Below are 25,248 nucleotides of genomic sequence, written 5' to 3' on the forward strand. Positions count from 1 at the left end.
GGAGCAGTGATGGTGGCGGTATGTGCCTGCTTCTCTGTCCCTTTTTTGCTTAAAAGCATGTTGTACAGCCTGCACTGAGGCTGTAGATGTGTCCATAAAAGCCCTAGCTTAGTCAGCAGCCAATTCAGTTTGAGCAGCTTCAGATTTAAAGATGTTTCATACCTGAAAATTTTGGAAAAGTCCAGAGAGTCAAACTGCATCACTTTTCGAATGCTAGCAGTCAATTGATATGGCACTGCTCATACATCAGGTTAGTGAATGAAGAAAAAGTGCACTGTGCAATGATTATGGGCAAAGCAGGAGTTGCACCTACCAAAATTGTCACTATACCAAGATTAGAGTTAACTGTGGCAGTGATATCTGCTGTTATCAGTGACATATTACGGAGGTAGTTAGAACTGAGTGTAGATGAAGAGTACTTTTGGACTGTTTGGGAAATCTCTGACCCAGGTTGGTGGTATTATTTTAACACTGATGAGAACCTTGCAGATCATGCCTCAAGGGGTCTTCAAGTAGCAGAGCTAATTAATTCACACTGGGTTACAGGATCCAGGTTCCTATGGGAGAGAGAAGTAGTTGAAAGTCAAGGAACTCCTGAATTGTCTGTATAGGAGACCCTGAGGTTAAATCAGTCCAAGTGCTGAAAACCAAGGTTACAATGCAGGACAATTTTTTAGAACTAATAACATCGTTCTCAAAATGGACGACATAAATATCATTGCAAGCATACAACAACTAGCTAGGAAGACTAACAAAGCAGAACCCTTAAATGTGGAAGAAAGAAGGAAGACAGCTCTAGATCCATTGTTCAACGGCCCATTCAGATGTTGGTCATCCTTATAGAACATAACTAAAAGGCTAGCCCAATCTTCTTTTCTAAGTTTGCCATTACAGTAAGATTATTATTGCATGATGTGATCAGCATTTTCAATTTCTTGTACCATTCAGTTGTGACTTGTGAAATTCAGAATTATTCTTAATGTATACAATGGCTGATTTGATAGTTATGAGTTGTTTTCTAGGGATGGTTCGATACCACTGTTTTTGGTCTGATACCGATTCCAGAACATTGAGTATCTACCGATTCTGATCCGATATTTTATTTTTCTCGCTAAATCAACTAGGCTGTCAATAGTACATAACGTTCAAACAATCAACCAAATATTCCCTAAAGGAAGAAATACAGTCCATAACCTGACTCAGTTAAGTAATCACAGCTTATTCTTTTTATTTTAACATTCTCTAGGCTTTTCGAAACGAACTCGCACACTTGCCTGTACGTGTTTGGAATCGCCGTTTCAGAGAAAACTGTAGGTTCGGCAATATGTAGCGGGGCTCCAAATGTTCCATTTTATTAAAAAATAAAGTAACAGGGTCTGAACATCAGTGCTCTCGCTACTACCACGGCCACGATGCTAATAATTACAAGAATAAGGGGCGAGCATTTACCTTGATTAACATGATCTGGTGTTAAAAATCTACCATTTTAATAAACCAACAAAGGCCAGCCAAACAACATAAATATGCACATGTTAACATAATTAAGAATATTTAATATCGTTCATAATTGGCAAGACTGTAACTCGAAAACGTACCATTTTTACACTTTATTAGCACTAACTAATTAGCAATTAGGAAACGACTCCCTGGTTGCACTTCCCGTTGTGGCTGAGCATGCATGTGGCTGAGAGTGCACGTTAGGCAGCCAGATCCTTCTCGATATTTCTGCAAGTGTTTGATTAAATTCGTTGTGTTAAAATTTCTAACGCTACCGCCACTCCTCGAAACGCTCCGAATGCATACAGTGCACACAGCAGTTCGGCTTTTTTCTTCCGCGAGTTTAAAGTATGTCCATACCGCGGACATGGTGACAACACCCTTGGAATCCTACGTTGTACCGACGTAGGATTCGTATGATATGGTTGCCTATACTACATATCATTCAGCTAAGTTCAGCTAAGCATTTACGTGACGCGCTGATGGATCGGATTGGATACTAGTCTATTTTTCCGTTATCCGATCCAGTAATTTTGGACTGCGGATCGGATCGATACCGATACTGCGGATCGGATCGGTCCATCCCTATTGTTTACTAATCATATCAGTATGATGTACCAGATCTCCGAGTGAAGTTAAAATACTGGGAAATTACCCTTGATATATTAGCAGTAGAATTTACAACATATTCGTTTGTAGTACAGTATTTGGTTGTGAACAAGGATAATTTGGTGGGAGTGTAGCTTATGCGCTTGGTTTACGAGCGGGAAGTTTTGTGGAAGCTGAAGAGTCGCAGGAGAAAGCCACGGTGTTCTACAGACGGTCTAATAAATAGGCGTACACGGTAAATAAAATATGATTTCTTTATTGTATACTGTTATAACATTAATTTTTAGGGAAACGAAAGTATCATAAACATATCGATGCAAGGTTTCCGCAAATGTTTGTTACATATCACAGATTGTGTGCTAGCGTACTGTGTGTATACGGCTAGCGATTTAAATTTAGAGACGTGAAACTTGATTATAAACTTTATATTTTTTGTCAGTATGTATTTTATCTTAGAGATACTACATTTTTCCGTTATTTTAAGCTTTGTGTTTTTAAATCGTGCTTTACTTTTTACCATTTCACTTTCGTATTTCGGTTTACACTGTGTTACAAGATACTAACAGTACACTAACATAAGAATAAATACTCGCGGACATGTTCTGTGACCACTGTAGTTAAACATATAGCTGACTGGAATATCTAGAAAGAAAGAAATTTCACGAACTGACTTAATTACTGCAAAGGTGGCATCCTATGACAGTACCACTCATAAATTCACTGAGCTCTTCGATCGGAACGACCCATTCTTTCACACGTTTGTAACCCTGACTGCATGGTGCTTGATTTTATTCACCTTTGGCAATGGGTCTGCATGAAACACTTGAATTCATTAATTGAGAGATGTGTCTCATTTACTTTTGTCCATATAGTGTACTTCATTTCCAAAAAACAATTGTTTTATATGTAAAGTGACTCCCTATGACTCTTTTGCTAAGACTGAACTTGTTTTCTATTAGCATTAACTGGGCATTAACCTGAGTTATAATCCTGTAAAATTAAACTTTGTTTTTAAAAAGTACTTACATTTACTAATTATGTTATTCGTGTTCAGAACAATGATGTGTGTTCAGAAACATTTTCAAAGGAATAGATAGTTTCCAACAAGGAGCTGATGCCCAATAATAGCAAATAAATAGGGGCAGCCTGGTCATGGAAGCAGATTGGAAACATTAACAGTGTCCACATAAAACGAAAGGTGATATGCGCTTGGTTTATGAGCGAGAAGAGTATTCTACAGACGGTCTAATAAATAGGCGCACACGGTAAATAAAGGGTGTGTCCGAAATGTTGTGCATAGTGCGCACTTCCTTCTGTAGTGCACACTACCACTGGTAAGTGCTGTCCTAAATGGAACACTAACGTTTTGCACTTACCGGAAGTGACGGACTAGCGTTTGATCGCGATTCTCCAGCGCGCCAAAATATCTGCCGTGTTTTGTTTACAATGAATTTCCTTGTGGTTTTATTTGCTTTTGTTTACCTCCTACTATACCCCACCTGGAAACTGCGTCGCATTCAACGTCGACGCAGGATCCTCCTCCTGTTGGCTGAACATGAGACCTATATGTTATGTATAACTGTCGTCAGAGAGTGACAGGCTACACACCGCAAGTATACATCAGTAAAATAATTTTATTAACGTTATTTACATTTATATGAAGCAGTTGCCTCCGCTTGGGCTTGAGTGTTGTTGTCCACCATTATTCAACTCTGAAAACTTGCCGAAAGTCCCTCCCCTTCCGCTACGTAGTCAAAATGGCGTCCGTTTAGTGCGAGTAGTGTCCATCGTTCTGCACTGCGTTTTCTGGCCGTTTTCAGTGCACCATCCGGGTACTTTCAGTGCACTGAATTTTAGCTTAGTTGTCAGTGTGAACGCACTACGCCCTAAAATCGGGCACTAAAAGTGCTCAAGTGCGCGATTTCGGACACACCCCAAATATGATTTTTTTTATTGTATACTGTTATAACTTTAATTTTTAGGGAAACGAAAGTATCCTAAACAAGCGTTTCCTGTTGCAAAAGCGTTTCCAAGCAAAATAGGAAAGACAGTAAAATAAACCAATAAAAGGAGTACTGTACAGTATTCAGCCATAGAGTAATATTTGGATGTGATTATTTCTATTTAGTAAAAAGTCTGCATAGTTTAAAGCCAGGGACTTCTGAAATGCATATCGGTGCATACTTGGTATTGTAGCATTTGGGCTTTAATATGTAATATTATGTCCCCATGGGAAATATGTGAAAATACGCAGAAGAGTATGAGGCTCCAGTCACGCAGATTGCATCAAGATTCCATTGTTACAGGGCAGTAAGACATTTACAGGATGTGAATTATATTCCACAGCTGTTTTTTTTTTTTGCGCAGCAGCACGGCTATGGGATTTTGAGCAATATGGTATTTTATAAACAACAAATGAGGAGCTGAGTGCAAGAGGGAACAGCTGCGGCCTCATTTTACCTCAGTTCAGTTGACTAAGGGTACTGGATATTTGCAGGCCAGCTAACAGAGCATGAGACTCATAGCTTAGGGGCAAAGACTCTACTATGTGCTCTGCATAAAAGAACACTGGCAGAGTTGTACTAAGAAACTTCTATGTCTAAATACGCCCAAAGCAGAGGTGGATAGTTCAGGTCCAGAATATAAGGTCCAGTTGAGTATAAAGAGTCAGCCACAGAATATTTAGCTGGTTAGTTGAAACAAAATCTTGGTATGGATTTTTAATTTCTGGACTTGAACTATCCATCTCTGCTCACAAATCTGTGTAATAGTGGCAAATAGCCCAACTTGACTGACATATCTGTAGGGGTGACTGCTGTCAGCGCAGTGCAGGAGGTAATGATCCAAATTAGCACTGAGGTAAACTGAGTGATGTGACTGACTTTGCTGACCAACCAAACAGAAAGTGACTAAACAGGTCCTATAAAAGCTACAGAAATATGAGAAAGTACAGTTAAGGCAAAGGAAAAAAAACGAATAGTAGTTTATCAAAAATCTGAGTGGGCATATAAATACAGTATTTTTGTTTAGTGATTATTTTCAGAAGATTACTTAATGCCTTTACTGGGCAAAAACTGCAGTTTCAGTAGGTAACACTGCTGTAATATTTCACAATCTCATATTTTAATTTTAAAATTACTCTTGAGGAATATGTGTTTTCTTTTGCTTAAAATGAAAATTTGTTACTATAACTGTGCTCTAACAAAACAATTGTACCAGTAAGAGTAAACGCAAAAGTAGCAGGCAGAATATTACTGAAGATTTCCATATGCTACACTATATTAAAACTTTTTTCCATGTTTCTAGCTGTATCTACTAGATGCATGAAATAATTTAAAATAATGCAGAGTCATATGTATAGTAGTTTAAAAATTACTTCTGATAGACCAATTCTGATTCTGATTATTTGTTAAATTTCACTACCAGCTCAATTAATAAGTAATTAATTACATTAGTTAAATAGCTCAATGAGGTATTGATTATCCAAACATGGTGTGGTACTGGTTGAGTCAAAAACTACATGGGTAGTTGCTGCAAATACTAGAGTGACCATAGGATAGATTTTGAATTGGCTGAGCTTTGAAATGACATAATGTCATAGTATTACTCCAACATGAAGATCATTTAAACATCTTTTTCTTTGACTGCCTTAGACATTTAGAATTTGGTGATTAGTGATCATTGTTGACGCACCACAGCACGCAGTGCACAACAACTCTGCATTTAACCCATATGTGACATCGTGACATAGCAGAGGGCAGTTAATTCAGCGCCCGGGGAGCAGTGCCTGGGGGCGGTACCTTGCTCAGGGTACCTCAGTGGTACATGAAAGTTGAATTTCACATTTCCCATTGTATTTTGGTGCTTGCTTGTAACATTGCACCTGCATGTTAAAAAGTGTTCTCTGCAAATGAATGGTTTAATTTTCAAAGTGACTTGTTTATACCCATTTATATCAGAAACTCATTACTGACATTTCAATAAATGTATGCAAGAGGAGCAAGGCACAAAGCTGTTTCTCACAATATGAAGCATGTCATAAGTTCTGTATAAATTATACAGTGACACCATGACCATAGTCATCCCTGTGCTTCTTGGCATCATCACAATATTATACTGGGTCGGCAGTTAGAAGATGGATGGTATTTGTTACTTGTATCCTTATGCCACTTTTAAATCAAATTTCCATCCTTTGACCTTATTGTGCCAATAGAGATACACAGATGCATTGAAATTATTTTGTATTGATATTATATTTCAAGGATTACATAATTAGTCATGTTTATAATAGAACATCCTCGTATTATCCTGCTAAAAAGGGAACCATGAACAGCACATAAAAACCCTTTCGTTTCATTCATCAGAAAGAGCAGGCAGTGCCTGTCCACAAATTCCAAGTGAAATGGAAGTGTTGGCATATCAGCCAAAAACAGGGTACCCTAGACAAAAGATACCTTTTTCTCATAAGGTGCTAATTAATAGAGGCAGACTTGCTGTTTAGCTTGTGAATTGCTAACTCTAGCTAAAGCTTGAAACGGCAAAGGTCCCCATCTTTGACTCATTGAACAAGTAATTAACGGAATATTGTCTGCTGGATGCAAAAGAAACCATATCAGTGAATCTTTTAAACAGGCTGAAATAAAGAGTACTTGTAAAATAAATAGGTCATGTAGTATACGCTGGAAAGTTTTTTTAATCCAAAATGCATTAGCAGCCCGTAGAATAGTACATATCAGGAATACACAATTATTTTGGCCAAAATTGCGTGGAAACACCACTTCAGAGCTCTTGGGCCTGAAGTATTTTTGTTTGCCATGAACTGGACTTTCCACAATGATGATTCTTTAATTAAGGGACATCTGTAATTTTTCATGCTGTATTCCATTTGAGTGCTCTTCACGTTGGGATGTTCTGCCCAGTGTCTTGTGACACTGCCCCCCCCCCCCCATTTATCAACATGAGAGAGACAAACATGGTGAGGAAGGCATCTCATGTGTGGAACGTGTGGGGAGGGGCTGTCTGCCTCTAATGAACTATTACTCAGTGCCAGCAGGCTTTTTTTCCATCCCATAGTCAAAACCGGAATATTGCCTAAAGCAAAAAAATGGAACTATGAACTAGAAAAGCCTGCTGTTCTCCATCCATTCCTGCATCTTCCAAGCACTTATCATGGGGAGGTTTGCAGGTGAGCCTGCTGTTTTATGTTTAAAATATGTGTGGTTTTTAAAATAAGTGGGTCTTAATGTTAAAACGAAACAAGAATCATGTCATAAAACAAGGTAAACCAATGAAACTTTTCAAAAATCATTTAGCATTAAACGTGCATTTGCGTTTTACTGTACAATGTCATCAGCACAGTCTCCTCACAGTGTGACACAGGCTGACGACTTAATGTGCCCTTCGGCTGGGGATCTGCTTTGATGGGTGAGGAACATGAAGTAATGTTGCTAGCCCCCCTCCCCCCCAATCTGAAATTTTAATGTAGACATGAAGAGAGGATGTACATGCTGACTGCCTCCACAAACAGAATGAAAGGAACAAAAGAATGCTTCTGTGATCATCCTTACAAATAATGAACTCTATTAGGTCTATAGTATATTTTTATAGAGTTTACTCCACAACAAGCTACTTAGTGCTTCATTCCCCAACAAGTACTTATAAGTTGTGGATTTCCATACTTCTGACTTTCAAAGATTTGATATTATGCTGTCTCCGTGGGGACTTTATTAGCCACACCTGCTAGTTAATGCAAACAGTCTGCTTTCCCAAACAGCGAGTCACATAGCTGCAACTGAATATATACAGCATGCAGACAAGGTCAAGAGGTTCAGTTAAGACGTGTGATCTAAGTGATTTAAAATGTTGCATGATTGTTGGTGCCAGATGTAGTGGTTCCAGCATTTCAGAAACAGTTTGACTCCTGGATTTTTTTTATGTACTACAGTGTCTGGATGACAGAGAATGGTGCAATAAACAAGAAGCATATAGTTGTTCCTGGAACCAAAAACAGAGGTTATGGAGAATGGCCAGAAGCATTAAAGGTAACAGAAATGCTGCAAGTGCAAAAATAACAGCTCAATACAATGAAGTTCCCTTGAAGAGTGGCATCTCTGAATGCAGAACTTGTTAACTACTTAAGTGGTCAATAAGTGTATGCATGTACTGTATGGAGGCCAAGCATGAAATACTGTCTGTTATTGCTAATTTGGTACAGGCAGCATATAGATGTCATGAATGTGAAAGAAACTTTATCTTCAATATTGTTTTTTCATATTTAGAATTGTTATGCTAAGCTATGCTTAATGAGATATAAGCAATGAAACTCCCATTAATTGTAGGCTATAATGGAAAAGCACCAATGTAAGCTTTCACAGATTGAAGAAACTCAAGAAAACCTTTAAATTGAGGTTCTTATTATTCTGTATTGTTTTATTTTAGTTTTATGAAAACAATTTACCACTATGAACATATCATATACATTACAATTTAGTACTATATTGTTGTACAAATGAACCACAGAGTTATGAAGTATACTAAAAATATTTGGTGAATAAAATTACCTTTAAAGCCTCTTAGAAAAATTACATAATTTAGCAAGTAATATTACAGCATGTTGTACTTCTTGTGGACTGGGTTGACTGTCAAAATTCCTATAACTGTATTTTAATGTTCAATCCCTATAGTCCCACATAAATGCTTTGAATATTTTAAATTTCATAATATTTCCTTGCAAATTTGTATAAGATTGTATTAGTATACAGAGTTTGTTGCAGGGCTAGACTGGGATTAAATTTGGCTGTGGACTTTTGGGTCCCCCATGATAAATTTTGCCAGCCCACAAACCCATCAGCCCACTGGGAAAATGGCCACTGTGCCAGCTGGCCGGTCCAGGCCTGGTTCAGTTATACAAGTCATAGTATATAAGGCTTACTTTTGTGAAAAATGAGACCATTAAAACAACACAGAAACATCTTTTCAATGTGTATACTTTCATTTTAAAATACATAAAGTAAAGTGCTTCCTAACATGTTAATCAAATTAGCACAACACCTAACATTTTAGTGACCTGGTCTTTTACTATGGAAATACATAATATAATGAAGGACTTGTAATGGTGGGGCATGTCAGGGTGATGCATGATCCGCGTAGTGGCTTTACAGAAAAAACAAGACAGAGAAGGAACCATAATGGGGTCTAATGAAAGCAGGCAGCACAAAGCAACACACACATCCAAACTGGAGCCAACAGAGTAGCACAAGAACAAGCACAATGACCAAATGGGGAACAGAAAAAGGGCAAGTACTGAAACACACAAGAGACAAGGGCTAGAAATGGGACAGGTGTGAGCCATAACCAATTAACCAAACACTGAAGATTACGAAAACGGGACAAAAATGAGGGTAATTAACAACGCTACAGCTTCAAACTCTAATAGATACTGGGAACATGGAAAACATTACATAACTAAACTAGAGACAGGTAGGGTAAACCAAAACCAGACACATAAAACAAACACCTAAACCGAAATACAAAAACAATAAACTGAGGTGAAAAAAACTGAAAATATCTACCGAAGTTGGAGCTGGGCCCCAGCCAGCCGTAACCCTATGATGGCAGGGGAGCCTGCTTCTCAGCTGTACACTCAGCCCACGCAGCCACACAGTGCCCTGGGAAGCAGGGGAACACACTAGGACTGGTGAAGCATGTAAAGCTAGGGGAACACGAAATAGGATGGCCAGAGACACCAGCTGGCCAAACAGGGAAACAGGCGCGGCAGGGATGAATCCTTACAGGACTTGGCAGGAGAATAACTGGCTTTAGGATATCATGTTAAAGATAATCCCACATACAGAACAATGCCTGTTTTGATAAAGAGCAGGAGGGTTTTGTTGTGCCAGTTGTTTTTAGAAAATTACTTCTTTTATTGTGAAGTCCATTAAAATATTAAATGAGAGAGACAATGGTCATTCAACAACAATCTATTATGTTCTCATGTAATATTGAAATTTGGTCACTCATGGATATGAATATCTGCCTGAGAAAACTAAGGAATTACAGTACCTGAGTAAGTATAGGGCACAAATTGCTGGGATCCTACAAAGGCATTCCATGCCTCCTGGGACAGGCAGGTTCACTGTCATCTTGGATAAATAGTTATGGAAAATGGATGGATGGATGGATGGAATACAAAGTATGTGGTACATAATAAGATCAAAGTCATCGTCCTGGTGTAACTGCCGATGGAAATGTATACTTCTTTACTTTGATGTTTGTGCATGAGTTTGAGATTTAAAACAAAAAGGAAACTGAACCAGTCCAATGTGTGAAGATAATGTTTCATGAGGCACAGTGCACTCAGGATAGTATTGATACTATGATCTGGATGCAGTGCATAAACCACTCATTACACCTATTTATGCTTTTTGTGAGTACGATGATGTGACACACAGGCAATGGGCCACAAAACATTGCTTAAAAATACTAAGCGATCATGTTCATCTTAGGATAAAACATTTCTATCACAAAATGATAAAACTAGTTTTTTTTTCCTTTCAGGGTAACAGCACCCCTATCTACCAGGCACAAGTGGTCACTGATTATTTTGATGAGCATCAATCCATATACCATGGCCAACCCAATCACCAGATCCCAATGCCACTGTACAGCATTCCAAAGGTGATCGCGGCATGGTTTTTTCTGGAGTTATTCAATTTGATGTCATCATGATGATTGTAAGATTTTTGTTAGTAATAGAAAAGGTAGCCCAACTATGATTAAGCTCTTGTCCAAGGCCATGTAATCCGAAGAAAGCCTGAGCAATTAATTTAAATGATCTTTATGGCTAAATTGATGCAATAATATGCAAAAATGACTTTGAGTAAACAATTCTTGTCAAATCTTAAACTCATTACAAATTTCAGGTCAAAGCATGGCTCTGAATTGGAAGACAAGGCTGAAATTTCTTTACAGTTTACAAAATTGTATAAAGATTATTTAAAGAGATGTAGGTTTGAGTTTGAAAGGGCTTTATGGCTAAAGATAGATTAAAATAAATCTAATTTGTGAATATGTTGCTATATATATATATATATATATATATATATATATATACACACACACACACACAAACACACGCACACGCACACACATTTTTTTGCATTTTAAATGTTTGTGTTGAAAATGCTGTAACCTGAAAGCATTGCAAGTTTGGACACTTTTAGAAAATTTTCCAGTTTAAATTAATGATTTATTTGGCTGCCAGAAAAGGTCTGAGCAATATTTATCAGTTTAAACACTAAGGGAATTCTTAAAGGGTAATTAAAAATAATTTCAGGCCCAGGCATAAATACAAAACTGGCATGCTGGAAAAATGGTCATTATGTGTGCGTGCACAATGTGCCACATCTCTCAGTATTGTCATAACACTGCTAAATAAGAATGATAATTAACACGCTTTTCCATGAATTATGCATTAATTATGTCATGGAGTAGTAGTGAGCATGTATTTATGACTGCCTCCCTAAAAGGGTGAGAAGAGGTTAGTTGTTCAGTGTATTATCTAAGTTTCCTAATCAATATTTATACATTTTCCTTCGAGGTTTGTGACAATGGGGCTCATTTATTTTAGGGTAACTATAACAACTGTCACATGGGTCCCACGGTGTGGCTCTTGACATATATATATATTTTGTGACCTTGATGGCAACTAATGACCCTGAAGTACTACATGTAAACAAGTCCATAAGAAGTATCTTTTAGAAGAGCTGAAGCTGACAACACAACCGGTCATTTCTATAATAGCTTGTTCCCACTTTGTATATTTATTTAATTCCCTCTTTTCTCAGTGTAGGATTCAAATGTACTTTTTTTTCCCAAACACATTGTAAAATATAGGCACAATTTTTCAACAGGTTTTGCCCTGCATCAGTGTTTAAAACCACCAACCAAACTGAAAAATAAGAGAGTAATATCATGAAGTCATATAAAACAGTAAACCCTGCCATTAAATATGATACCAACAAGAGAGGCTTTCAAAAAGCTCTTAATTGATACAGCCTCTGTGTGAGAAATAAAACCACCAAAATAATGAAAGAATCTTAGCATAACATTTACAAAGAACTTCCATTTTCAAGAATCTTTGTTTTCAGCAGAAAATCAGTATTATATTCTTGAATGTCCCAGGAAAGTGCCGTCTGCCTTGTGTTATAACGAGATGTGACATGCAGTCTGTGTTAATCAGTGTAGAGAAGCAGTGCTGCTGAGGTCAGGTCCAGGCGCTCAGCTGGCTGTCAGAGCCACAGACGATGGGCTTCCATTAGCTACGAGAGAGCCGTAAACATTTCATTAGAACCCAAAACTAAAGGGGGGGGCGGGGGGGTTGCAGAGAGCCTGTGTCCTTTGTTCTAAAAAAGCATATCTCTTAATGTTACATTTAGAGCAAATCACTGGCGCTAAGAGAGGTAGGCGGTCTCTGGTGGCCTGTATCAAAGTCACAGGGGAATACCCTTCAAGCTGCTCTCAGCTAAATGTACTCTCATATTAATATTTAAAAATGCCATAATGCTTCTGAGAAAACCTCAGAGGACAGATGCATCAATTTGCAAGGTCTTCCCTTCAGGAAATAGAAACGGGATAATTTGCCATTAGAAGAAACATTATGGGAAGCACATAAACTATGTCTCGGCCACATTTACGCTGCAAATCCTTGCTTGTGGTAGAAGGGAAACGTCATGCATGTATTGGTCCGAAAGTTATTAGTACAAGGAACATTTGTTGTGGTCAGAAAGACAGAACATCCTGCTGAGATCAATCAACCACTAGACAGCTCTCTGGGTCCAAATTATTACATAGAAATCAATAATGAGCACTATTTTTTAAGGGAATTATTAATATTCATTGAGAAATGCAGCAAACGAAAAAGAAGGTACTACAGCAACTGTATTAGCTTGGAAATTTCCTTTGTAATTGTTGTAATCACTTTGAGTCCACAGCAATAGAGTGATAACCTTAGAATCACAGTTGATGGCCTTCTCAGGAAGAATGAAAATTCAAGAACCTGCTATAGAATTAAATTTTTTCATTTCAAATATCGGTATAACTTTTCTTATTTAAATCTGAACTCCAGATTTTAAATATAAATTTAGGGGTAACTTTAAATATAAATGCTAGGAAAAAATTATAGGGATATAATATATTATCATGCTTTTCAGTATATTTTGATGAGCAATTAAACATTTGTGACAGTTCCAGCATATGTATAGTATCTACATTCAAGTTAGAGTCAAATAATCCTCATTTCACCCACACAGTTACTGTTTATAAACACACAGTAACATCAATATGTTTTCAGGTCATATATCATATATTACCTGTTTGTTTTGTTACCATCACAAATTTTCACATAATCGTCATTTTCAGGGAACTGAATGAACAAATGGCGATTTAACAAGCTCATAATGATTCAGTCTGCAATAATGAACTGTGTGCTAATTTTATGTGGTTGTACAACATTCACTTATAGTAAGGCCTGAGTAGAAAACAAGTAAACTTTTCAACTCTTCAACTGAAGAATGCTGTTTTTGAAGAGAACATATTCAGTGGTGAATATTATTATTAAAAGTAATAAAACAATAATAATGATGATGACGATGGTAATGATGATGATCTCTCTTTCTCCTAACACAGAGGAGTGTTCTTCAAATACAACTAACAGCATCTTTGAGCATTCACAGACCTCTCTTCTTTCTATAAAAGAAAAATTGTGCGTAAAGCGTCCTTGGGATTGTGAAAGGCACTTTATAAATGGAAGATATTATTATTATTTATTATAAATCATTTGCTTACTTTTTCTGTGTAGTTGTCTTATTGAATGACATGGAGTAAGGAAATACACATATTTTTCTTTAGTAGAAAAAAACAGTCTTATACTGTCCATTACTTTCATACTCATTCTCCTCCTAAGGAGTCAAACATAGTGTATTTGAGAAAGGGCTGTGTATTTTTCCAAGACTGCCTAACACTTCAAGTTGGTTTTATGGAAATTCAACTCCTTTCAACTATTTGCCACGGGTTATAATAAACCTATTTCCCTTTTGTTCCACAACTATGCAGAGATTTATTTATCCTATTTATATACCCGAACAAGGGAACCTTACATCAAAGTATTCAAAGTATAATGTAACATTTATATAGTTGAAAAATATGTGACCTATATAGCATGAAGCATGCACTCACTGCATCCGTATGACTTCCTAAGAGAAAGAAAGTCAACATGCTTAATTGATCCCTGGGGCAATCAGCTGCAGAATAATTCTACCAAACTTTTCCGTCACTTAATTCCACAGTGAAGCCCTATCGTGTGACGTATCACACTTCAGGGATGTTGCAACTCTCTTTTCTCTCTTCAAAGGCTGAATCTTCTTGTGGAGCGCATTAATTTTGAAATCTTTGTGGACAGATCATAATTGACCCTTCTAGAAAAAAATGCTTATCTATTACTCAATGTGTATTTTTAAGTTTTTATAAATTGTTAAGTTTTTATAAATTGTATTTTAGTGATAATTTGGTAGTAACTCTGATTTATGGACCAGCTTGAAGCCCAAATAATATCACAGAAGCTAAAACCGCACAACAAACTATACCATACACAGTAACTATAGTCCAGGAGGACCAGTCCAGTTCTCCTGAAAGAACAATTATCTAGAAAAAAACACTTCAGTTCTACAAAACGTAAATTTTTGTTCCAGTCACCAGATGGTTCTATTGAGGTAAAAAACAATAAATTATCCATATGACTAGGCTGTCTAGTTGTTCTGTTTCTTACTACTCAAGGATTTGACCATATTAAATTGTCCAATGATTATGAAACACCTGCCTTGTAAATAAAATGAACAAAACAAGCTGAAGGGGTGAAAGCAAAATATGTTTGTGGACAGGTTAAAAGGTTTCCTGTGGTTTGTCTCAGCCAGGAAGCATTGGCAGATGTCCCTCCTATAGAGGTAAGAGCATCTGACCTCATAAGCATAAAAGAGCATACAATCAGGTACAGACTAGAACAGGATATTTGTTGTGCTGGATAAAAAATCCATTCACTGGGTCATGATGTTCTGTTAATGTGTGTCCAGTGTTTTCTGTGATCTTCAGACAATATACAGAGGGCTGTACTGTACGAAACCAGAAGAGCTGAAGATTAACTGTGATTGATGAGGCTACCTTTTGTCCCAGTTTGTCTGTTGGGATGTGTACTAAGTTCAAAAGGCAACAACAATAACAGTACAACAGGACAGGACAAGAAAAGCCAGGATCACACCATAAAAGCTAAAATGCATATTGCCCAAAAGAGAGGTCTTTCGTTGGTAGGAAGCAATGTAGCATAACAGTTGATTATTTCTACATATCAACAGACTCACAGCTATATTCTTAATTGTCATACATTGTAATTTTTAAGTGTCTTATAATTTTATTGGGAAAACAAATTTAAAAATGAATGAAGAAACAAATAATTATCTAGGATAGTATTTTCTATGCTCAGCTGTTTTGTACCAAAAATGTTATGGAATTATTCTTTTGAATTTTAAGAAAAAAGTTATAATATACCAACTATCCAGTTTACTTAATATATTATTAAAATGTATTCGTATAATCACCTAAAAAATAGTTATATTGAACGATTATTACCAACAAATATAACTGATACTCTAATTTGATGAGCTGTACAAACATAACTATTAGTTATTTACATCTGCAGGGCTTATATAGATTCATTAATTCAGTGATTGAGGAAGATATATTTTCTCTTCTGAATGTTACCCCACATTCTTAGTCATCTAATTTTGCGTGGTGGGCTTTTAATAAAATGCTTCCCAGAAACATTTTTAAATGACAACATCCATCAGGAAGACATGAGTCAAGGGATGTCATATGAATAAAATTCACCTTTATAACTGAAATATTTAATTTTTATTTTTGAATTACCAACTTTGATATAAATGAGATATCAAAGTTTATAAGAATACCATGTTTAGTCTCTGAGGAGGGGCGGGATCCAGGGTGACTCAACTTATTTGGGGCCCCAGATAATGCCAACATAAATCAAATAATGGAAATCATTGTCCCTGTTTTGCTTGGACGGTATGACGGTGTTACTGTATACCCAGGTATTTAGAAATCCCAAAGGTATTATTTTTTCTACTGTGATACAGGCGCTCTTCTATCTACTGAACTAATAAGGGGGCGGGTGCTTAATAGAGGGGACGTACTGTAGTGCACAGTGTTAGTGGGGACTGGAAGCTCACGAGTAAAAAACAAAATGGACTGCTAACTGCTGGAGCATGCGCAGCATATGTGAAACCTGGTGCCCATGTGGCTGCAGATCGAACAGCGACGGTGTCAATACATGAAGGGTAAGAGCTTTAACACTTCAACACTGATAAGCCTGTTTAGGCTGACTTTGATTCCGCAGTTTACAGTAGCCTACATGATTACATGTTTTTTTTTTTTTTTTTATGCCTTGCGCCCATAGCCTCTGGGATAGGCTCCAGACCCCCCCTGACCCTGACGAGGATAAGCGGTTTCAGAAAATGGATGGATGGAAAAATACCGTCATATACTGTTACTGTATACCAGTGTAAAATGACTAGAAGGTATGATGGTATGAAAATAGATACTGCCCAAGCCTAGTGCTTGTAGATGCTTAGTCATTGTAATACAGATGCAATTAAAACAAAGAATAATAACTCCTATACCACTGACAGTCCACAATGTGACCTACCTGTATTTTTGGACTAGCTAGTACCAAACAGTAGCGTGGTTATGCAGGTTACATTAGCTTAGGCTATGTGATCACATGTTCAAGACTGGATTTAGATTAAGTGTGTTTGAAATTAATATTTAATAAGGGTGTAATAGTACCCAAAACTGATGGTTCGGTACCAACCTCGGTTTTGGATTTATGGTTCGGTGCAGTTTTGGTACAGCAGGGAAAACCCAATTTATTTTGAAATGATTTCTTATTGAAGCTGCGAACGCAACCACATATCTGAAGTTATAAACGCCCCCACAGCTGTAGTTTTTTGGCCTAGTCTGAATTTCCTGGCAGAAGCGCCTTAGATGCTATGGGGGGGGGGGGGGGGGGGGTGTAACTTTCACAGGCTGTTTCTGCTCAGGTCATACACACACTCAGATGATGTCATCTCAAATGGGTTAGCATTGCTTGTGTTTTCAGCAACATATCCAAGTTCGGCATAACAGAGCCGACAGGTCTTATCAGCTGTTCTTTCTCCAGTGGTGGGGTACTCAATTGGGAAACTAAAATGTTCCCAAACCGATGATTATGACTGACTACAACTATAATTAGCTGTAACCAACTCACATCCATAAATAGCATAATGTTTTCTGTGTTGAGCATCTACCATGGACTGCTCATGTCATACGATTGTGAATATCAAACCGAAAATGATGTACCAAACGCTACACGATGAATACATGTAACGTTACAATCTGAATATTTAGTCAAAATGACGTATTCAGATTAAATTTGGCTTCATACAATCTATGAAAAAAACAAGATTTAATAATTTATCCATTCTAATATTTAATAACATATTTAGACTATTATTGGGCAAGTTTCCCCTTTTGGCCGGCTCTGGGTGTTTATATTTTAAGGACATTATTAAACCAGCATAATTATTTTGTAAGATTAAAACTTATAACTGTCATGTTTCAGTGCTTGCTTGATGTCTTGCATTAAATGTTGCAAATAAATATTTTCCACAATATCTTTATTAATATATACTATTTTTTCTATATGGTTTAAAAAATCCTTATTTTTTTCTATTCTGTCTTGTTTCATAATATAAGACTAAATTCATCAAAAAGTGCTGTCATAACAGAAGCGTGCGAAACCTTTGCATGTGGCCATTGCCTGATGCCTTCTTACGTCTCAATCGCGATCCCCATTCCCACCCCGCCACCTTAGTCGATGGAAAACGCCCGGCCAGGCCCCCATCGCTGTCTGTGTGACCCTTGGTAATCCTGTTTCACAGAAAGGCTCCCCGCTATTGGAAACACAAAGGCAGCCGCTGCTGTTTCCCGCAGTCGATATTCTGACAGACTTGATCGAGCAAATTAGTATGCTTTGCTAAGGGCATGACCGAAGACCTTTTCAACACCCTGGAGTCAATACAAAGGCCCGATGGATGGGGTATTTTTCTCTGCTCCCTCTTCTTTTCACCCTCACCCCCACTCTATCTGTTGCCATGAAATTTAAGATCAAAGATTAAATTGTCTTATTAGACATGGGAACAATTGTGAATTCCCCTGCTGCTTATGCACTCTTGTGATGTCTGTGCATGCATTGGAGTTTCTCTCCTGCATCTTCATGCATATTTACAGGGATGTCATGCAGATAAGTTTGAATCTTGCATCAGCTCCGGTTGTCGTGGTTCGTGAATGAGGCGAATATAGTAAGAAAACTATTGTATATCTTTCAGTGATGAGCATAAACAGATAAGTCAATGGGAAGAATATAGAGTCTTTGATGTGGATTAAAGAACACTGACTTATTTCCGTTAAAGTCAAGGGATTATCTGGTTAAGCAAAAGACATTGATGAGTCTCAAAACGAGAACCCCAAGTCATTCTGATGATTTCAGTTTTTTCATTAAACCAAAGTCTCATGCAGATGAAGTTGCGTAAAAATACTTTACTATTTTATTTCCAAATTGTGTTAATACTTAATTCATGCATGTAGGTTTTTTTCTCATTTCATTCACTGGTCCTTTCCTATGGCTACAATTCCTTTGTTTGTATTTTGTTAAGGGAGAGTAACAGTTAAGAGGCCACTTTGTAAGGTGAAGAAGGACAAAATGTACCTACAGTAATTGGCACAACTGTACAGTATGTCTGTTATTATGTTGCAGATAATCAATAAGAGCACTGGGCTGTAAAGGCTAGATACTGATGTATCTTATGTACTCCTAGCCAGTTGAATGCCCCCCCCCCCTTAAAAAAAAGAATGAATTAGGTGGACTCCTACAGTATGTCTTTTGCAAATATCAGATATTCTTTTAATTTTCACTTTAAAATGCTACTGACATAACCTTTCTCTTTACAAAGTAAAAGGTACTATCAGTTTTACGATGGCTCTGACAAAATATTGCAGCATTTATGAATATTATTCTTTTTTTTCTCAAAAATCATTCTGTTGTTGCTCAGATATGTTGAGATGCTCTGAAAAGACTGCAAATCAATTTGCTAGCTATTTATACACATATATGAATACATGTTTGTACACTTTCTTTTTTGTATCATACACTGCGGTCTTAGATGTTCTTATTTTAAATGCTTCACTTGTGTTTGTTGTGGTATCTAAATCATTTATGTGTTTTGGTAAACATTTTTGTTGAAAAGAATGCAGAATTAATATCACTTCACCTAAAATCAATTGCAACCCAAATCTGTTCAGCTGGCTTGCATACTTAGAAATACTGAAAGGAAATTTTCCAATTTTGAATGCACAAGACAACGTTTTTTTCCAACATGTCAACAAATGTATGCATTACTTTTAATTTTTTAAAAATAAATGCATTTGTTTTTGAGGTAGATATAGCTCTTATCTGATGTGATTTGATATTTGGTATCAACTTAGCTGTAAAGTCTTCAGTATATATTTCTTGATTCATTTGTTATAAAACATTGAATCACATTTTAGGAACACCACTATAGAAAATACAGTCAGAAAAAAACAAAATGGTTGTGTAAAATGCAACTTTTTCTATTATTAAAATTTCTAGTGTATTTCCTACAGGACACTTGAAGAGCCCTATTATCCTCAGGAAATGTCTTCCCTTGATGGGCTAAATTTGTAGCCATTATTGCACAGCTTCTGAGAAATGTGTAGTGTCCTGTAATTGCTGGTGTGTCTCACTGGGGACACTTTGATGGTGTCTGAGCTGGCATGTGTCAGACACCACAGGGCTGGTTTCTCCTTTACCTTGCCACCGCAAACTGGCAGGAGTCCTTTTCCACCTCACTGCCCTGGACGTTGTCAGAGCATTTCCTCTTTCCTGCATGTAATGGTGTAAATCGCTGCGAAAATATACAACAAAATATATGATACTGCAAAAATGAACTGCATAAGCATATACAATCTACGGTGTTGAGTTGTATAATCCAAATTATATACAAAGTCTAAATAATGTTGTTAGATTTGTAGAGGTTCAAAGAATTATTGAGAGCTGTCAACTCTTATTCCTCAAAATAAAACCTTTAAATTTTCAATATACCACATAATGTATCTTATTATTAAAATATATATAATTATATAGTCTAATACGTTGTCAGAAATTTACATATGTGTGTGTGTGTGTGTGTATAAAATATTTGTATATATAGTGTGAGTGTTTCATTTAAGAAAAATATGTGGATATTGAAAATGACGTGAAATTTTCCCAACCAAAAGATAACAGGAGGGTCTGGTGGCTTTTTTGCCAGCCCTGCCCTTTGTCACAACACTTAAATACCACCTTTCACTCAAAGATGACTGGATAACAGAGCCTCACAGGGCTGGCTATGGACTACTTACTGCCTTAATAAAGAATCAATAGTGCTCCCAGCGTGGTGGGAGTCATGGTGCACCATGGGTGTGACCTGACTCAGCCGACACAGGCATGTCCTGCCGCTAAGTCCTGGAGCAAATTGAATCGGCTGGGGTCTCTTGCACAAGACGTGGTGAGGGGTGGGGTCATTTACTCATCGATTGAGCTTATATATATGGCTGCTGATTTGAATAACAGCAAAACAACAACAGCACAGACGACAAACAACAACAAAACCAGCTATGTCAGCAACCAGATTTAATAGTATACACTGACCTATACATATATACATACACTCACACACATGTATTTACAAGTACTGTGTTAGAATTTCTACACTAAACATCCAAATATGTATTTATTGTACTATTTAAATTAAATCAGTGCTAGGTTTAATTTACTTACACAAAACAGTCATTACTCATTTGACGCACCAATATTATCGTTGGTTCAATGTTTCTGTAGATATGAAGAAACATTTTTCTTAAATAAAATTCTGGGTTAATTTATGGTAGGAATACTACACATGAAATGTATGATGTATAAGAAAGACAAAGCAAACTTCCAAATATCATTGTCATTTATTTAAAATATAGTTTAACTCGGCATGTGCTGAGAAGCCCCTATATCTTCACTGTAAATGAAAATAATATTGTTGAAACTTGATTACACATGACCACCACATGTGAAGTGAAATATGAACAGTAAATTTGAATTGCCCCAGCATATACAGTCAAGAGCATTTACAGAAGTAAGGAGGAATTGCACTGATTAACACAACATTAGAACCAAAAGTTTTTACTGTAGAGATTTTTTTGAAAATATAAAATACAATTCTGGATAGTTAACTTTTGTTTTATATATAAAATATGACATGTTGCAGGAATAACGGCCGCAATCACAAGAAACGATGTATTTAATTTAAATACGGGATGTAAGGAAGAAATTCCCCCTCTGGAGAGGAATTCATTAATTTATATAGATTATATAGTCACTAGATGGCACTCTAGCGATACATGTACAGAATCCAGAATAAAGCTACATTTTACAAAAAGCATACATTTAATTTGGGATGTTAGCTTGAAAATGCCCATAGTTCATTTTCTGAATAAATAAATAAATAAATCGATCAGTGTATGTTTAGTCTACCGTACAGGCCACAGGCTCATTAGAGGCTCAGCTAATAAATGTCACTCTTCTGGAGCGCCTTTATTGTGACTGGAAGCTTCAGAACAATGCGAGTTATTTGGTGGGAGGACTTAAGCTGGCCAGAGTACTCCAGTTTGTCACTGCATTAATGTCTCCTTCAGACCTATCAGGAACCTGCAGGTCATCCTCTTCCATCAGTAAGAAGCAGACTATTCCTCCTGTTAGTAGTTGGTTGGTTTTGTCTGCCAACACTTTTAAACCGAACAGGTCCTTGCCAGATTAACTTTGAATTATATTCCCATATTTTTACTCACCTACTTCTTACTGCTATAACTCTCAGGAGAAAATATAAAATTGTAGGGAGCACTATCAGAAGCATAGTAACTGTAAAACAAAAATATTTTGATTGGCTCAATGCCCGAAACACAGCTGCAAGAGGGAGTTGGAGGACCTGCATTAGAGAATAAAGTAAGTGTCAGAACAGCTAGAGAAATCACTTAGTGTATGAACTACATTCCTTTGAAGAAAAAAAAACAACTGTTACTTTATAGAAGTACTTATTAATAACAGTTACTTTACTTCAAAATAGTACTTTATATGGAAGTCATTGTGAACTCTTGTGTTTTTAAGTTCACATGTTCTGAGCAGGGCTGCTATTTCCAGCCTACATTTACAAATGAATAAATACAAATATCTAAAAATCTGAAAATAAAAATGTTGTTCAAACTTAGTGTACCACTTTTAAAGCATGCATTCATTATGTTTATTATGCTGGATTCCTCTTGGTTTTTTAGTAATAATTTAAGATTTTGTATTTATTGTTGATAAAAAAAAACTATATTTTTGTAACTGACAACTCATTTAGATAACTGTTTTTGTGAATAAAATATTTTGTTCCTAAACATCCTTGTAAACGTACTATTTATTATAATAATAACATTTTCTGTCCTTTTTCTGTTTACTAATTAAATAAATAAATGAAAATAATAAATGTTCCTACAGATGAGAATCTACCGGCAAATAAGCCAATGCATTCAAGTTTAGCCTTTATTTGCTTAAAACCCTGGATGTGGTGGCCCGGACTCGGACTCACTCTGGATGGTAGCTGGGGGCCCAGCAGGACCCGCCAGCACCTGGCTGGACGGGCTGCACGCAGCAGAGCCATCTGGGGGTAATTACAGCAAGGTATTCTTTAGAGGACCAGATGGGACCACGACACAGAAGGCCCAACCCCTCCCCATCATTTACAACATAATTCCATTCAATGATATACTTAATCCTCCCACCAGCTAGGCCTTTCAGGCTGCTGTTGTCACTGTTCCTTTATGTTAATTCAGACCAAAGAGCCTCGTGTCCCTCAAGGGACTGAAAGAAATTATTCATCCACAAATTGTTTCCACCATGCCAAGTACAGTAACATTTCGCCCCTCCCCTCGTTCGGTCTTGCCAAAAGGGGGATGTGCAGTGGGAGGTGTAGCGGGATCCGAACTCCTTGCAGGGAAGGTCAGTGTCAGTCCTGCATGGTACCAGCTGAGGGCCAATACAGCCACCTGTTAGAAGACAGACAGAGTGTTTTATTTTTTGCTTTGGTCCCACATATTCCGCAATTGCTTTATAGCTTCACAGAAACCGGACAATTACCTTGACACATAATCAGAAATGTACAACGTGTACAAAAGTGAACCTTCTCAAAATTAAGCAAGTGTGTCGGACAAACCCAAATCTCAGAATGCTGGATGGATTTCACTAAAAGCGGGAAAAAGTGTAAACATAGTTTTCAGATTTTTTTTTTCTTCAAATAATAAACAGACCAATATTTGACAATTATTTAGAATCTTATGCTATATATGTAATTTTAGTGTAACATTTGTTACATTATTTTGACTATAATTAATCATAGTATCAAAATGAAATTCTAGCCTAAACACAAACACCAGTAATGTGACCAGAACATAAATATAAGAATTTAAGAGTAGGATGAAGTTTTAAGTGTGAAGTTCAAGAACAACAATGGAACAAGACTAAATGTACGCAAAATAACAATGAGCTTTTCTGTGTGCAAGGCAACACGTATGCAAGCATAGGCAATTTACTATAATAACAATCAACAAATGAAGCTTTATAAATATGCCTGTTTTGCAAATTAATTTGGTCAGCAAAAAAGGATCTTTTTAATGAAAATTGTAGATATGTATAAATAAAGTCTTACATTTAACATAATTGTAATTTACTTCCATGCATAAATCTCAGGGTCATAAAATGGATTATTACAAAAAAAGGAGTGCTCCGAGTCCTTGGTGGAGGAGGAGAGAAAGAATGAGACAGAGAGTGTAAGAGAGATACACTCTGCACGTTCTAATTGAATTACACCCTAACCTTTCCGGTATAATTCAGTGCCCCTTTTTGGTTTCTATTATTTGTATTCTTTTGATGAATATTTCATTTTTTAACAAACCATTAAAGAAAATCTACCAATATAATTCCCTTCTCATTTATAACAGGGTATTTTTTGCTGGTGCTTCAGGCTGACTACTTTAAAAATAAAATTGAAAATACAGCACAACAAAATAATGTTTTGCACTCTGCATTATGGAAATTTTCCACATTTTAGCCTCTAAAATCACATTCTCACATTGAAAAAAGACACTACTCACATGTAACTGTACACTGGTACAGTACAAATGTAGGAAAATAAAATAAATCATATTTACTTTTTTAGAAGTACAGTATTTTGTAATATTTTCTACAAATAAAGGAATAAGCTAAATTCTGTGTAATAGTGAACTGCCCAAAATCCAAAATCTTGTGCAGCCCTGAATACATGTAAACATATCTCTATAAGCTAGAAATAGAAAACATTTTAAAATAAATAACTGAATTTGGTAAATCTAAGTTCTTTATCCATGCTACCACACCTACACATTAATACATTAATGAATATTAATTAGCAAATACAGCATTGTGAAACATATATTTCACAGACATTTTCTAATCATTCCTGTGGCATTCACAGACGAATGTGGACAGCATATTTGGATAGAACAACTAAATTAAATGATTCACTAAACAAAACTTCTATTACAGTGTTAATTTATTCCCCATATTGTGGCACCTGCTTGAGCACAATAGGTACTTTAACCACCACCACCACCACCACCCCCTCCCCCCCCCGACACACACACACACACACAGACAAAAAGATGGACTGTTCTACAAGAGTGAGAGCCCAGGGTTAACTGGCAGTGGGGCAGATGGAAACAGTGCAACAAGGCCTGCTAACAAACAAAGCTGGAGAGATGGGGCAATGGCATCACACGGGACTCCCCAGGAAAGGTGTCTTCTGTGCAACTGTCAGGACAAGGGAGCGAAGGGAGGAGGGGTGCAGATCACCAGCATAC

General features: G+C 36.8%; 1 long non-coding RNA gene across 2 annotated transcripts; it reads left to right on the top strand.

Annotated features, from left to right (window-relative positions):
- The first annotated feature begins 1,680 nt into the window (after window positions 1–1,680).
- LOC140592112 (uncharacterized) lies at window positions 1,681–17,210 on the top strand. Of its 2 annotated transcripts, XR_011992385.1 has the most exons (5): window positions 1,681–2,341; window positions 8,051–8,147; window positions 10,663–10,782; window positions 15,042–15,104; window positions 15,231–17,210. It is a non-coding gene; the product is annotated as an uncharacterized lncRNA (long non-coding RNA). The 2 variants fall into 2 exon arrangements; XR_011992386.1 differs by lacking the exons at window positions 15,042–15,104; window positions 15,231–17,210 and adding an exon at window positions 11,028–12,452.
- The last annotated feature ends 8,038 nt before the right edge of the window (window positions 17,211–25,248 follow it).

Source organism: Paramormyrops kingsleyae, chromosome 7 (genome assembly GCF_048594095.1).
Source record: "Paramormyrops kingsleyae isolate MSU_618 chromosome 7, PKINGS_0.4, whole genome shotgun sequence".
Lineage (NCBI taxonomy): Eukaryota > Metazoa > Chordata > Actinopteri > Osteoglossiformes > Mormyridae > Paramormyrops > Paramormyrops kingsleyae.